Consider the following 14,378-nt stretch of genomic DNA (forward strand, 5'->3'; position numbering starts at 1 on the left):
TCAAGTCCGAGGCTACTGAAGTCATCTGTGGTGTACCACAAGGATCCTCACTCAGCCCCACCCTCTTCAACGTATACATGAGCCCCCTCGCGGCCATCGCCCGCCAACACAACCTCAACATCATCTCTTACGCGGATGACACTCAACTAATCCTTTCTCTCACCAATGACCCCAGTACCGCCAAAACTAACCTACACGAAGGAATGAAAGAAGTTGCCGAATGGATGAAACAAAGCCGTCTGAAACTGAACTCAGACAAAACAGAAGTCCTCATCCTAGGTACATCCCCCTCTGCATGGGACGACTCTTGGTGGCCGGAAGCCCTTGGAAAAGCACCCATCCCGACAGACCACGCACGGAACCTAGGCGTCATCCTGGATTCTTCACTCTCAATGAACAGACAAGTCAGCGCCGTATCCTCATCTTGCTTCAACATTCTTCGCATGCTCAAAAAAACATTTCGCTGGATCCCCACCGAAACAAGGAAAACAGTCACCCATGCTCTGGTCACGAGCCGACTGGACTACGGAAACACCCTCTACGCAGGTACTACCGCTAAACTCCAGAAGAAACTCCAACGAATCCAAAACGCCTCAGCCAGGATCATATTGGACATCCCGCGCAACGAACACATCTCTAGTCACCTGAAAGACCTCCACTGGCTACCCGTCAATAAGAGAATCACTTTCCGACTGCTAACCCACGCACACAAGTCACTCTACGACATCGGACCAGAATGCCTCAACTCACGACTGTCCTTCTACACCCCCTCCCGCCAACTGCGTTCTTCCAGCCAAGCCCTCGCCACTGTACCTCGCATCAACAAGACCACCATGGGAGGCAGATCCTTCTCATACCTGGCTGCTAAAACATGGAACTCACTCCCTGCTTACCTTCGCCTTACCCAGAACCACCTAGCATTCAGAAAGCAACTTAAAACGTGGATATTTGACAAGTAATCCTCCTCCCCTCTCTAAGCGCCTTGAGACCCTCTGGGTATGTAGTGCGCTATATAAATTCTCTGACTTGACTTGACTTGACATCTTGAATTTGAGGAAGAAAGGTTGGAAACCTACACTGTGAAACAGCTCAAGTATCTCTGCAGGAAATTGAAAGTTGCTACACCAGGCATTTCTAAAAAGGAAGACTACCAGAAGGCGCTGAGGGCCTGGGTAGAAGCAAGAATTGCCCCTGATCTTGTAGAGGAGCCAGTTGGGGATGCAGATGGGCAAATTGATGGGCCAGAGTTTCCAGCCAGAGGAGGGGTGCCGTCCCTACCTGGCAGCAGCATCTCTTGCAAAGAACTGTCTCCCAGAGAGCTGGAAGACAGGGAGAGAAATAGGGCACTAAAGCTGGAGTTGGGTAAGCTTAAGATGGAGTCAGAGGGAAACAGAGAATAACAGGTTGCCTTTGGAAAGAGAGAGAATGAGAATGGAGCATGAGAGAATGTTGAGGGAGTTAGAAATCAAGGCCAAGGGCTTAGAACTCAGTTCCTCTGGTGGCAGCGCACCATCTGTGCCTTCAGAGGGTGGAGTACATATTCCCAAGGATGTCATCAAAGATTTTCACAAGAATGAAGATATTGGGCAGTGGTTTGCAGCCTATGAGTTAGCAATGTTGGCCCACCGGGTCCCTGAGAAGGATTGGGGAGCGGGGTTGAGGGCCGCTTTTTAACTGAAGGTAGGGATACTTTGTTAGACTTGCCCATTACTCATAGGATGTCTTATGCCCACATGAAAGCAGCACTGATGACACGGTATGGGTTAACTCCAGAGCTCTATAGACAGAGGTTCAGGAATTGTAAGAAACTGGAGGGAACCCCTTGGGTAGACTATGTGTCTTTCTTTTGCAGAGCTATGGATGGTTGGGTGAGGGGTAGCAATGTTGATAATTTTCAAGAGCTCTATGACTTGATTGCTAAGGAGCACTTGTCTGCTAATTATTTTCCAGAGCTACGCCAGCACCTTATTGATAGCAAGTTGACTAACCCTAGAAAGCTTGCTGAAGAGGCGGACCGCTGGGTCAGTACCAGGGTCCACAAGGGTCTTGTGGGAGACTCTGCCAAAGGGGGGCAGGGTCCCCAGCAGAGGAGTGGTGGGGAAAAGGGTAAACAGAGGGAGTTCCAAAAAGGTCCCCATAGTAATTCCCAAGGGAACCAGGGTAAGGGTTCCCAGCTTCCCCCTGAAAAGAAGTCAGGACCCCCGACAGGTAAACCTGTTCATAGGGGGCTTGTTACCTGCTTTCAGTGTAAGCAGGTGGGACACCGTTGGTATGATCCCAAGTGTCCTCAGAAAGGACAGTATGTGCCACCCCGTGCACCACCCCGTCAGATGGCCAGTGTAGCCCTGGGTGGGGAGGAGATGGGTGCCCAAGGTGGGTGGGGTCCCGCAGAAATGTCCCTTGTCTCATTAGGAGACTTTAAGGTGGTCCCTCAAACTCAGGTGCCTGCTAACACTAAAAAATACAGGCAGTGGGTAACCATGATTGGCCATAATGTGGAGGCTCTCAGAGACACAGGAGCAAGTGTGACATCTGTCAAGTGTCACTTGGTCTCTGAAGAGCAGGTAGTCCCCAATGCATTCTTCCAGTTGTTGCCACTGACAAAACAGAGAGCCATTGCAAGGTGGCTCAAGTTCCCTTTGAGTGGGGGGTCTCTGGTACTCTTCAAGTAGCTGTGAGGCCATCCATGCCTGTTGACTGTCTGTTAGGCAATGATTTAGAAGCTCCCCTTGGGCTAAGGTGGAGAGGAAGTCGCATTTAGAGATGTTGGTCTGCCTGAGTGGGCATGTGTGACCACTCAGTCTATGGCAGTTAAGGGTGTTCAAGAGACCCTGGAGCCTGATCTTATTCTGGGGCAGAATAAGACCTTTGAAAGGCTTGTCTCCCACTTTTATTGGCCCCAGATGCGGAAGAGTTCAGATACTCATCGTAGGACCTGTCAAACTTGGAAGAGGAGGAGGAGGCACAAGGCCCCTCTCCAACCCTTCCCTATAGTCAGTACCCCCTTTGAACGGGTATGGATTGACATTGTGGGGCCACTGGACCCCGAGACAGCCATGGGCAACAGGTTTATCCTGGATTTGGTGGACCATGCTACCTGGTACCCAGAAGCCATTCCGCTCAGGACAGTGACGGCACCCGTGGTGGGACGTGCACTGATGGGGATCTTCTCCCGTGTGGGGTTCCCCAGAGAGGTTGTGTCTGACCAAGGTACAAACTTCATTTCTAATTATATGAAGTCTCTGTGGAAGGAGTGTGGTGTTCGCTACAAGTTCACCACTCCTTACCACCCACAAGGTAATGGGCTGGTTGAAAGATTCAACCGGACCCTTAAAGGCATGATCATGGGTCTTGAGGAACCAATGAGGTGTAAGTAGGACGTCCTCTTGCCATGCCTTCTGTTTGCCTACCGAGAGGTGCCACAGAAGTCTCTAGGGTTCAGTCCTTTTGAGCCTTTGTATGGTCACCCGGTAAGAGGACCTTTGAGTTTGGTCAAGGAAGGCTGGGAGCAATCTCCCAGGAAACCTCCCCAGGATGTATACAGCTACATGCTGAAACGGTAAACAATATGCTAGATTCAAGATCCCAAACAATTACAAACAGTGAACAAAGCCAGGTCTTAAAACCTGGCTTTGTTCACTGTTTGTAATTGTTTTGGATCTTGTATCTAGCATATTGTTTACCATTTCAGATATTGTGCCCTACAGCTAGCAAGATACATTATTGTTTTGTAGGGGTCCCCGTTTTTCAAAATAGTATAGCTACATGCTGGCCTTCAGGAACCAGACTCAGCGTTTCAGAGATCTCGCTCAGGCGAATCTGGAAGCCAGCAAGGAGGAAATGAAGCAGTGGTATGATCAGAATGCCACTCTGATTGAGCTTCAGCCTGGACAGAAAGTTTATGTCATGGTCACTGTGGAGCCTTGTGCGCTCCAGGACAGGTGGACCGGTCCATATGAGGTGGTGGAATGCAAGAGTGATGTCACATATCTGGTGAACTTGCGGTCTCCCAGGAACCGCTTGCGGGTCCTGCATGTTAACCGCCTCAAGCCCCACTTAGAAAGGTCCAAAGTGGGCATGCTCCTAGCGACAGATGGTGGAATGGAGGAGGAGACTGAGCCTCTTCCTGACCTCCTGTCTGCAACAGAGCAAGATGGGTCAGTGCATGGTGTCAGCTTCTCTACCACACTGAACCCTGATCAGCAGCAAGATTGTCGCCAGCTGTTGGGGCAATTCTCTGATCTATTTTCCTTGGTTCCTTGTGTCACAGAGTGGTGCGTCCATGATGTGGACACTGGCAACAGTCCTCCTGTCAAGCACAAGGCTTACAGATTGACTGACAAGGTTAGGGCTTACATTAAGGAGGAATTCTCCAAGATGTTTGCTTTAGGGGTCATTGAGTCCTCCAACAGTCCTTGGGCCAGCCCAGTGGTCTTGGTCCCAAAGGCTGCCTCGCCAGGCGCCACACCCGAACTCTGGTTCTGTGTGGACTACAGAGGGCTCAATTCAGTAACCAGGACTGATGCACACCCCATCCCCAGAGCTGAGGAGCTCATTGATCGGTTAGGGGCTACACGGTACCTCAACACGTTTGATTTGACGTCTCGGTACTGGCAGATCGCCTTGACTGGTGGGGCTAAGTAGAGGTCAGCAATCTCCACACCAGATGGGCACTACCAATTCCGGGTTATGCCCTTTGGGATGAAGAATGCCCCTGCTACCTTTCAGAGGTTGGTCAACCAGGTGTTGGCTGGGCTGGAGGATTTCAGTGCCGGCTACCTGGATGACATTGCAGTGTTCAGCGCCAGTTGGGAAGAACACTTGCAGCACCTCTGGGAAGTGTGGATGGCACTGCGCAAGGCAGGCCTCACTATCAAGGTGAGTAAGTGCCAGATCAGGCAGGGTTCTGTTGTGTACTTGGGTCACCAGGTAGAAAGCGGCCAGGTGGCGCCCCTACAACCCTAGATTGATATCATCCTGGCATGGGGACCCCCAAAGACTCAGACACAGGTGAGAGCCTTTTTAGGACTCACAGGGTACTACAGGAGGTTTGTCAAGGGGTATGGCAACATTGTTGCACCCTTGACTGAGCTGACTTCCAGGAAGCAGCCCAAGAAAGTGAACTGGACTGACACCTGTCAGAAGGCTTTTGAACTCCTGAAGACTGCCTTGTGTACAGCCCCCGTGCTTCATGGGCGCAACTTCTCAAAATATTTCATTGTTCAGACAGACGCTTCAGAGCATGGTGTGGGGGCTGTTCTATCACAGATTTATGAAGAAGGCCTAGACCAACCTGTAGCCTTCATCAGTAGGAGGTTACTCCCACGGGAACAGAGGTGGAGTGCAATTGAGCGTGAGGCATTTGCTGTGGTCTGGACACTGAAGAAATTGAGACCATACTTGTTTGGGACTCACTTCCGGGTTCAGACCAACCGCAGGCCCCTCAGATGGCTGATGCAGATGAGAGGTGAGAACCCAAAGTTGTTGAGGTGGTCCATTTCCCTACAGGGTATGGACTTTACGGTGAAACACCGCCCTGGTACAGAACACGCCAACGCTGATGGTCAGTCCAGATTTTTCCGCCTTAGTGAAGAGAACTCCCAAGGGGAAGGGTAGGTCTCTCCACATTTCAGCTGGAGGGGACACGTGTTAGACCTGGCATCATTGGCGTGAGTCTCCCTTCCATTTTTTCTGATTGCCTCCTCTGCGTTGATATATTTTTGCTGGTTATATGCTTTGGGCACTGTGGCATTGCTAATCAGTGCCACAGTGCAAGTGCTCCTTATGTTAAATTGATGTACTGATTGGATTTCATGATTGGGTTATTTGATTTATCTGTCAGCCCCTAGTACAGTGCACCATGTGTGCCCAGGGCTTGTAAATCAAATGCTGCTGGTGGGCTTGCAGCACTGGTTGTGCCACCCACAGAAGCAGCTTGTAATGTGTGTCTCCGGCCTCCCATTGCAAAGCCTTTGTGCCGCCTAGCACTGCCATGTCGACTTGGCCAAGTGCACCCACTTGCCAGTCTCTAAACCTTTCCTTTGCTTCATATTAGACACCCCTATGGTAGGCCCAAGGGCAGGGTGCATTGTAAGTATAAGGTAGGAATGCTCTGATGGGTGTAGCATGTTCTAATAGTGAATTACAGCCATTTTTGTTTTTCACTATTAAAGGCTACCTATTCCCATAGGCCAAAATGAGCAGCTAGAATATTACACTCTTATAATCCTAACTGACTCAGGGAACACAGTAGAAATTTGAATTTAGTATGCCTGAACTCAGAATAATAAAATACATATTTTAGTAAAGTTTATTTTAATATTCTGTGTTTGCAAATACCACTTTTAGAAAGTAGGTATTTGCTTGCCTAACCATTTGATCCTGCCTCTGCTGGGTTGTGTATTCCTTGTCTGGGTTTGTGAGTGATAGGGGTGGGGAATTCCAGGAGACCGGCTGGGGTAGCCCGGTGGTGAATTGAGAGATCTACATCTAGATGGGCGGGAGGAGTTGCACCTGGGACCTGAATAGGGCTGGGCCTTCCCTCTACAATGCTGGCCCTGTGGCCTGTCTGAAGTCTCGACCCTGCACTGTGAAAGGAGAGGAGGAATCATGTCAACAGAGTGCTCCAGAGCTGTATCTTCCCTCCCCTGTGCTGGCTCCACCTCCTGTGGGGCATCTGATGTCTCTGCCCTGCACAGTGAAAAGAAGAAGAGAGTCATTTAAACAAAGTGCTCAGGAACTGGTTTGGACTAGGCAGAGGCCTCTCTGCCTTCAGAGAACAAAGGATTTGGGGTTATAAATATTGGGACCCTGATCCCAAGAAATTAGATCACTACTGAAACAAGAATCTTTCTGCCTAGGAGAAGAACCAAGGAAGCTGCAGGAGCTGGACTGCCCCTCTGCCAGTGTGCTGTTTCCTGGGTTGGCCTGCAGTGGTTGCTTTATTGCCGAGGGAAAGGAGAAGGAACTTTGTAAGGACTTTCATCTACAGAATATTTTCCAAGGGCTTGAACTGTACTTGCCTCCTGCTGAAGTCTCAGGAACAAAAGACTTCACCTCCAGCTCCCTCCTCAATTTCCTTGCTGGGAATTCTGACTCCAGTCACTGGAAGCTGGAAGCGCCATGGATTGAGAAGAATCGTGTCACCGCCGCAGCTGAAATTATCGCAACGCGGGAGAAGCTAAACTTCGTTGCATCTCTCTGGAAGCGTGTGTTCATCAAAGCTGCCTGCTGTCGCATCACCGGAGAAACGTGACACCATCGAGAGAGTCGCCATCGCATTACCGGAGAAGAGTGTCACAGGGCCTGTCGCGGCTCCAAAGTACAGAGTCGTCGCAAGGCTGCCAGGGCGTCATTGCATCGTCATCCCATCGCCGCATCAAGGGCGCCATCTTCTCGCATCGCAACCAGATAATTGTATCAAGGCGCCATCTTGCGCACCGCAACGGGCCCGCAAGCCGTGAATCTACGCATCACCTTCGCTCCAGTAAGGCTCACGACGAGTAACCTACCCTGCGCAAGCATTGAGGCAGGACGCAACCGTTCCCCCGGAACACGGAAGCGACGCAACTCCCCTTTTGTGAGCCTTTTGTTTACTTTGCGTAGCGCATCCAGGTACTTTGTTGAGAACTTTGTTGCATTTACCAAATACTTTAACTAAGCAACTTGCATCATCTTTTAAGTCATCTTAAGTGTAGTATTGTGGATTTTTGTCATTTGTGGTCTTGTTTAAAACCTGTGTTGTGTTAATCTGTAGTGTTTTCACTGCATTACTGTGTATATTCACAAATGCTTAACACACTGCCTCTGAGATAAGCCTGTCTTCTCGTGCCAATCTACATAGGGGATGAACAGGGGTTATTAAGGAGTGTAATCTCCTTATTCTGACTTAGATGTAAGGGTCCCTATTTGGACAAAGGTGAATACCATTGCCAACTAGAGACCCCCAGATCTAACACATTCTCATACATAAAAGTACTTGTAGTTCTCACAGTACACTAGCTGCACATCAGAATCGGCTTGCTCCTATGCAATCCCTCTGTGGCTTCCTTGGTCTTGTGACGTGAATGTTTAGGCCACCAACTTTCGGACCACAACCACCTCAAAACGATGATTCAGTGGGGCAGAAGACATGCACCAGTACCTATTAGGAGGCGGTATGCCCCGGCCCTACAGGACAGAGTCTTCTGTGATACTGTAAGGACACATATCGCCATCTTTGAGGAGAAAAAAGGGACTGCCTCTACGACAGTGATAGAGTGGGATGCCTTTAAGGGTGTCACATAAGGCCTGTGCATCAAGATGTAGCACGGTGTAAAACATGCCTTGTGAGCCAAGAACCTCTCCTATGAACAAACAATATGAACAGCGGAAATATATGTGTGGTAGCTGCATGAAACGAGAACCTAATCACCCCTCTCTGAAAGGAGTAAAGAGAGGCGATGGTCAGACTAGGAACACTACACTATCAAATAGTAGCAAGGCTCCTATGGTCGTTGACCCCAAAGACCCAAAGAAACGGCAGTAGATCACCGGTGGGAGAGATATTGAATGTGCAAGCAGATATAAAACAGGCTTTCCAGTAGAACCAGACGTCTGTATACCAGGCTGTGTTGAGAGTGCAGGCACCCCAATTAGATGAGTATTTGAAAAGACTGACGATCCCCAAACTTAAACATCTTCAGGGACATACATCAGATGAAACCCTGACCACTGAGGAAATTGGCTTCATGATTGACTAGATCGCGTGCAACAAAACTTCTGGGATGGACGGGTTACCGGTGGACTTTTACTTCACCTACAGAGCAACCCTCTCGCCAAAGCTACTCCAAATGTACCAACAGGCCAGGCAGGAGGGCACATTGCCGGGATCCCTATGGGAGGCTATGATATTGGTACTGCCTAAGCCCAACAGGGGCCCACTGGAGCTACGCTCCTACTGGCCACTGTACACCAACTACAAGATTTGCAGGAAGGTCCTTTCAAACAGGTTGCTCCCCTGCCTCTCTACATTGGCATCAAGACCAGAATGGTTTCGTACCAGGGAGGAAAGTATATCTTAACCTATGGCGCCTCTCCGGTTGCTGGAAAAGAATCTTCATGAATTGCCTACATACACAGCACTCTCACTAGATATAGAGAAGGCCTTCAACACCCTGGAGTAGTTTTACTTAACGAAAGTGCTAATGTGCATGAAACTAGTCCCAGAAATATTACACTGGATTAATCTCCTCTACACCAACCCGCTGTCCCGCATCCGGACAGGCAGAGATATCAGTTTATTTTGAAGCATGCAGCAAAGATGCCCACTGTCGATTACTTTTGCCCTAGCCATGGATCTGTTCGCTGTCCTGTTTCGGTCACAGGACCCAGCAATCAGTATACCGAGTGAGCCAAATTGAGAGGACATATCACTGTATGCTGATGATGCATTTGTGTACCTCAGGAACGTGCATTCGTATCTACCACAGGTGATGGATGTTCTAGTTGATTTTGGTAGGGCTTCTAGACTAAGGCTAAATTTGACCAAATCCAGCTTATATCCCATGCACAAACTAACAACTTAAAACAGGAAGTGCTGCCACAATTAGCACTGGGGTGGCACCCTAACATCTTCAGGTATTAAGCGATGAACTTACCACACGAAAATGAACGTGTACAGGGCAACTTAGGTGATATCCAAGGTTTGCAGCTCCCTGTTGATTTGGGGCTCCCTGCAACTATCGACCCATGGGTAGAGTGGAAAACCAAAAATGCTGTAAATACATTTATACTGCTTCTCGACCCCTCTAGTTTACCTGCCTCTGCGCTTCTTCAGGCAGGAAATTGGACTCTGTTTTTGTTCTTATGGACTTAATCTGTGGAGCGGGCCACAAGAGAGTCGCGCTTCGCAAACTTTATTCTAACTTGGAACGGGATGAGGATGTACATTTAAAATACTAATAAAGAACTACAAACTACTGTGTGACTTGGAAGACGATTATTTCTCAATACAGCCCTTGTTTGTGATCTCGTTACAGTTCTCACATTATCGTCTGCACTAGAAGAGATGGGAGCCTGGGGTATCTGATCACAGAAACTCATTTGCATACAAAGGGGGGTGAAAGCCTGTTCACAAAGCACAACAAAACTTGTTTATGTAAAAGTTGCACAGGGAGTGTGATTCAGTGTGAGTGTTGTATGACAGGAGCGGGCAGTCTTAGTTGCTGAGACATGGATCTCTGACGGGTGCCTCTTGAGCTCTTTCAACTGTTTGAGACTGTTTGAGAGGCAGTCTCAAATTCCTGGGGCACAGCTACCAACAGCTTCCCTCATAATCTTTGATTTTTGCATCTACAGGTGATGCAGAAGCCACCTAAGACAGTAACCTTGGTGTGCTTTCTGGAGTCAGCCTGCTTTGCTTTTCCCAAATTTTGGCCAGCAAAGGTAAATGTGTCTTCTACTGAAGTGTTCTTAGCAAGCTTTTGGTAACGTGGATTGAGCAGTATGGCCTAAGGGGCGCTCGAAGGAAAAGCAAAACAGTGGAAGTCACAAATTTCATTACAGTTTATTAAAAATAGACAAGGAACTGTAAGATTCAAACCAAGTTTAGAGCAAAAAGAATATTAAATAATTATTAAGAAGCAAAATCAAAATGTGGGCTTTGATTTAAGGATTATTAATTAGCAAAAAACAACTGTCAAAACCAAACAAAAAGGTAAATAAATAAAAAACAAGCAGTTCTACTAAATCAATCAGGAAGTCATCTACAAAATTGTAGCTGACTTTGGTAGCTATGCTCGAGAGGACAAAGATAAGTTTAGTCTCTGGTGATGATTAACACTGGAATTTGGTGCAAGGTTTTTGGCTGAATCAGTCTCATAGATGACGAGCTGCACAGAAGTGGCTTGAAGTGCAAAATGCCCACAGAGTAGAGTTGGGTCATCAAGTTGAACCTGAATCCACAGCCATCAAAATGTGTGAAACTTCAAGCAGTTACAACAGCTGCGAAGTCTTCGGAGCTTCCAAGTTATGGAGACGATTCAAGGTTGATGATAAGAGCTAAAGCATGGAACCTGGCAGGCCTGAGGCATGGTTTAGGGGATAGCAGGTTCCATTGGAAACAAAAACAAGATGGAAAGAGGCCACTCATGTGGATCTTTGTAATACGAGGCTGTGTCCTTTTGGAACAGAAGTCATTAGGACTATTTAGGAAGGGGCCAAGAATCATTTGCATATGGCTGACCTCATCTGTAGTTACACAAAGACTAGAGAATGATGTGGTGGGATGTTGCAGAGATTAACTACCAGTCCATCCATCACGTTTAGTTTTTATCAATGATCAGCCCTACGTGGTACAGACATGAACAGATGTTGGTCCCATAGAGACCTATGCCAAAGGGACTCCTGCTGCAGCCCCCTGTGAGGCTCGTTAAGGCTGGAAACAGTTCCTTGGGGGATCCTTGGGGGCGTGGCCTCAAAATTCAGGATTGAATGGACTTTGTGGGTCAGTCATTGCTTATAAACACTCAGCAAACAAAACACGCTGAATGGAATGAGGCCACGAATAGTTACAAAAGAATGAGGTTAATTCAAGCATTTCCATTCCACGCTGTGTACTTTTCTCAGTAGACGGTTTGTTGGACAATCAATAGAGCGGTGTCTTTGTGGCTGCTTCATCTAAATGTTTTGTGATGCTGAAAGCTCCTCCTCAGGGTTGACAGTGAGCACCTTTTATTCTCCCACATTGTCTCTTTTATGTGGAAAGGTTACATTTACAACTGAAGTTTTTGTCACATTGAGAGCACGGATCATTTTCTTTCACGTTGTGGGTTCTCTCTTGTTGAATGAAACTGAATCTCCAGTAGACGCTTCCATGGCATTTAGAACAATGAGAAGGTTTTCCAGGTAAGTTCTCGCAGGTTGAGTGAGCCCAGATTTCCGGCTGAAACTTTTCCAGCATTCAGAGAGCTAAGAAGGTTTTACCCCAGTGTGAGTTCTCTCATGTCTAGTGAGAGTTGTTTTCAATCTGAAGCTTTTCTGGGATCAGAACACTGATACGGTTTGAGCCCAGTGTGTGTTCTTTCATGCACAGTAAGGTTTGATTTCTGACCAAAGCTTTTCCAGCATTCAGAGCACTGATAAGGTTTTTGCCCAGTGTGAGTTCTCTCATGGTGAGTGAGAGTCTGTTTCAGTCTGAAGCTTTTCTGGCATTCAGGGCACTGATATGGTTTATGCCCAGTGTGGGATCTTTCATGCACAGTAAGGTTGGATTTCTGACTGAAGCTTTTTTGGCATTCAGAGCACTGATACGGTTTGAGCCCAGTATGGATTCTCTCATGTTGAGTTAAACTGGATTTGTGATAGTAACCTTTTTGGCATTCAGAACACTGATACCGTTTCTGCCCAGTGTGGTTTCTTTCATGCACAGTAAGGTTGTATTTCTGATTGAAGCTTTTACAGCATTCAGAGCACTGATAAGGTTTTTGTCCAGTGTGGGTCCTTTCATGTGCAGTAAGGCTGGATTTATGACTGAAGCTTTTCCAGCATTCAGTGCACTGATAAGGTTTTTGCCCAGTGTGAGTTCTCTCATGGTGAGTAAGAATTATTTTCCGACTGAAGCTTTTCTGGCATTCAGAGCACTGATAGGGTTTGAGCCCAGTATGGATTCTCTCATGTTGAGTTAAACCGGATTTGTGATAGAAACCTTTTTGGCATTCAGAACACTGATACGGTTTCTGCCCAGTGTGGGTTCTTTCATGTGCAGTAAGGGTAGATTTATGACTGAAGCTTTTACAGCATTCAGAGCATTGATACGGTTTATGCCCAGTGTGGGTTCTTTCATGTACAGTAAGGGTAGATTTATGACTGAAGCTTTTAAAGCATTTAGAGCACCGATAAGGTTTTTGTCCAGTGTGAGTTCTTTCATGTGCAGTAAGCCTGGATTTATGATTGAAGCTTTTCTGGCACTCAGAGCACTGATAAGGTTTTTGGCCAGTGTGAGTTCCCTGATGTTGAATCAGACTGCCACTAAAACTGAAGCTTTTTTGGCATTCAGGGCACTGATAAGGTTTTTGCCCAGTGTGGGTTCTTTCATGTGAAGTGAGATTGGATTTGCTACTGAAGCTTTTACAGCATTCAGAGCACTGATAAGGTTTATGCCCAGTGTGGGTTCTTTCATGTACCGTAAGGCTGGATTTGTGATTGAAGACTTTCTGGCATTCGGGACACTGATAGGGTTTTCGTCCAGAGCTAATTTTCTCATGTTGGGTGTGAGAAGTTGGCCTGGTAGGGGATGTTTCCAATTCTGGAACCACCTACTACCTGACCAAACAATCCCTTATGGTGTCTGGTTGTAAGTCAACCTTATTAGACAAGCTATCCTAGGGGTAGCATGGACTAAGCAGCCTAAAGGCTTAACTTAAGAGGTCGTGTTAAGCGAGCTGTTTTACCACATACAATCCTGTAATACCAAATGAAAGGACACCACACAAGTATATATTATAAAAATATATGTGTTTATTACTAAAACAATCCCCAGTATTCTTTATGAATAAAGGGGCACAAGCGTTAAATCAAAAAGCACTGTTTAAACATACAAGTTGCACAATTATGGATGAGGGCAGGGGGCCACTCAAACCATATACTAAACAAGTGGTATAAGAGAGGCCACTCGAACAGTGGTTAGGCCTAGGGCCTAGGGAATCGCTGGGAGCAGTCAGGACAAGCAATGCTGAAGTCGGGAATGGCCCTCGGGATTCGGGAGATGTGCGGAAAGCGCACGCATGCACCAATGTTAACCAATGGTGCGTAAAAGTCAAATAGTTAAAGTTTAAGGACACTTCCGCTGAACCTAGAGGAACAAAACTTAACACACAGACCCTAGAGGTGTGCACCAGTGTGGGAACACCGGCGGAGCAAAGTTACCTCACCCACAGGAAGTGGGTGCACAGGGTCGAAGTGGCGTCGGGTTTTGACACGCAGGCTCTTGGTGCTTGGAGCTGAAAGGGCTGCAGGCAGGGTGAAGACGAAGTGTCCGGTGGAGTCCAAGGGTGGACTCAAGTTGTAGAGTACCTGAAAGCAGAGGGGACAGAGTCTGGGTCACTCAGCAGTGACCAGGGTGGAACCAGGACGGAACCAGGCAATGTCGGGCGCAATCAGGTGGTCGTCGAGGAGCTTCTCTCCGCTGTCACGTGGGCTCTGGGGCATCTGCGACGTCCAGGAGCAGGTCACGATCTGTCCCACGCAGGCTCTCACCGTCGGTGCAGTCGGCTTCAGGTTTGGAGCAAACAAGCCTTGGTAAGAGCAATCCACGCAGGATCGGAAGATTGCTTCTCACTCGGACCAGGAAGGTCAGAGTCGGGGCTCCTTTTCAGGGGAGCTGGTGTGGATCTGGAGCA

General features: G+C 47.8%; 1 pseudogene; it reads right to left on the reverse strand.

Annotated features, from left to right (window-relative positions):
* Positions 1-10,575: 10,575 nt before the first annotated feature.
* The window catches only part of LOC144805837 (uncharacterized), a 103,868-nt pseudogene continuing 100,065 nt past the window's right edge, over positions 10,576-14,378 (reverse strand).

Source organism: Lissotriton helveticus (assembly GCF_964261635.1).
Source record: "Lissotriton helveticus chromosome 1_1 unlocalized genomic scaffold, aLisHel1.1 SUPER_1_unloc_29, whole genome shotgun sequence".
NCBI lineage: Eukaryota > Metazoa > Chordata > Amphibia > Caudata > Salamandridae > Lissotriton > Lissotriton helveticus.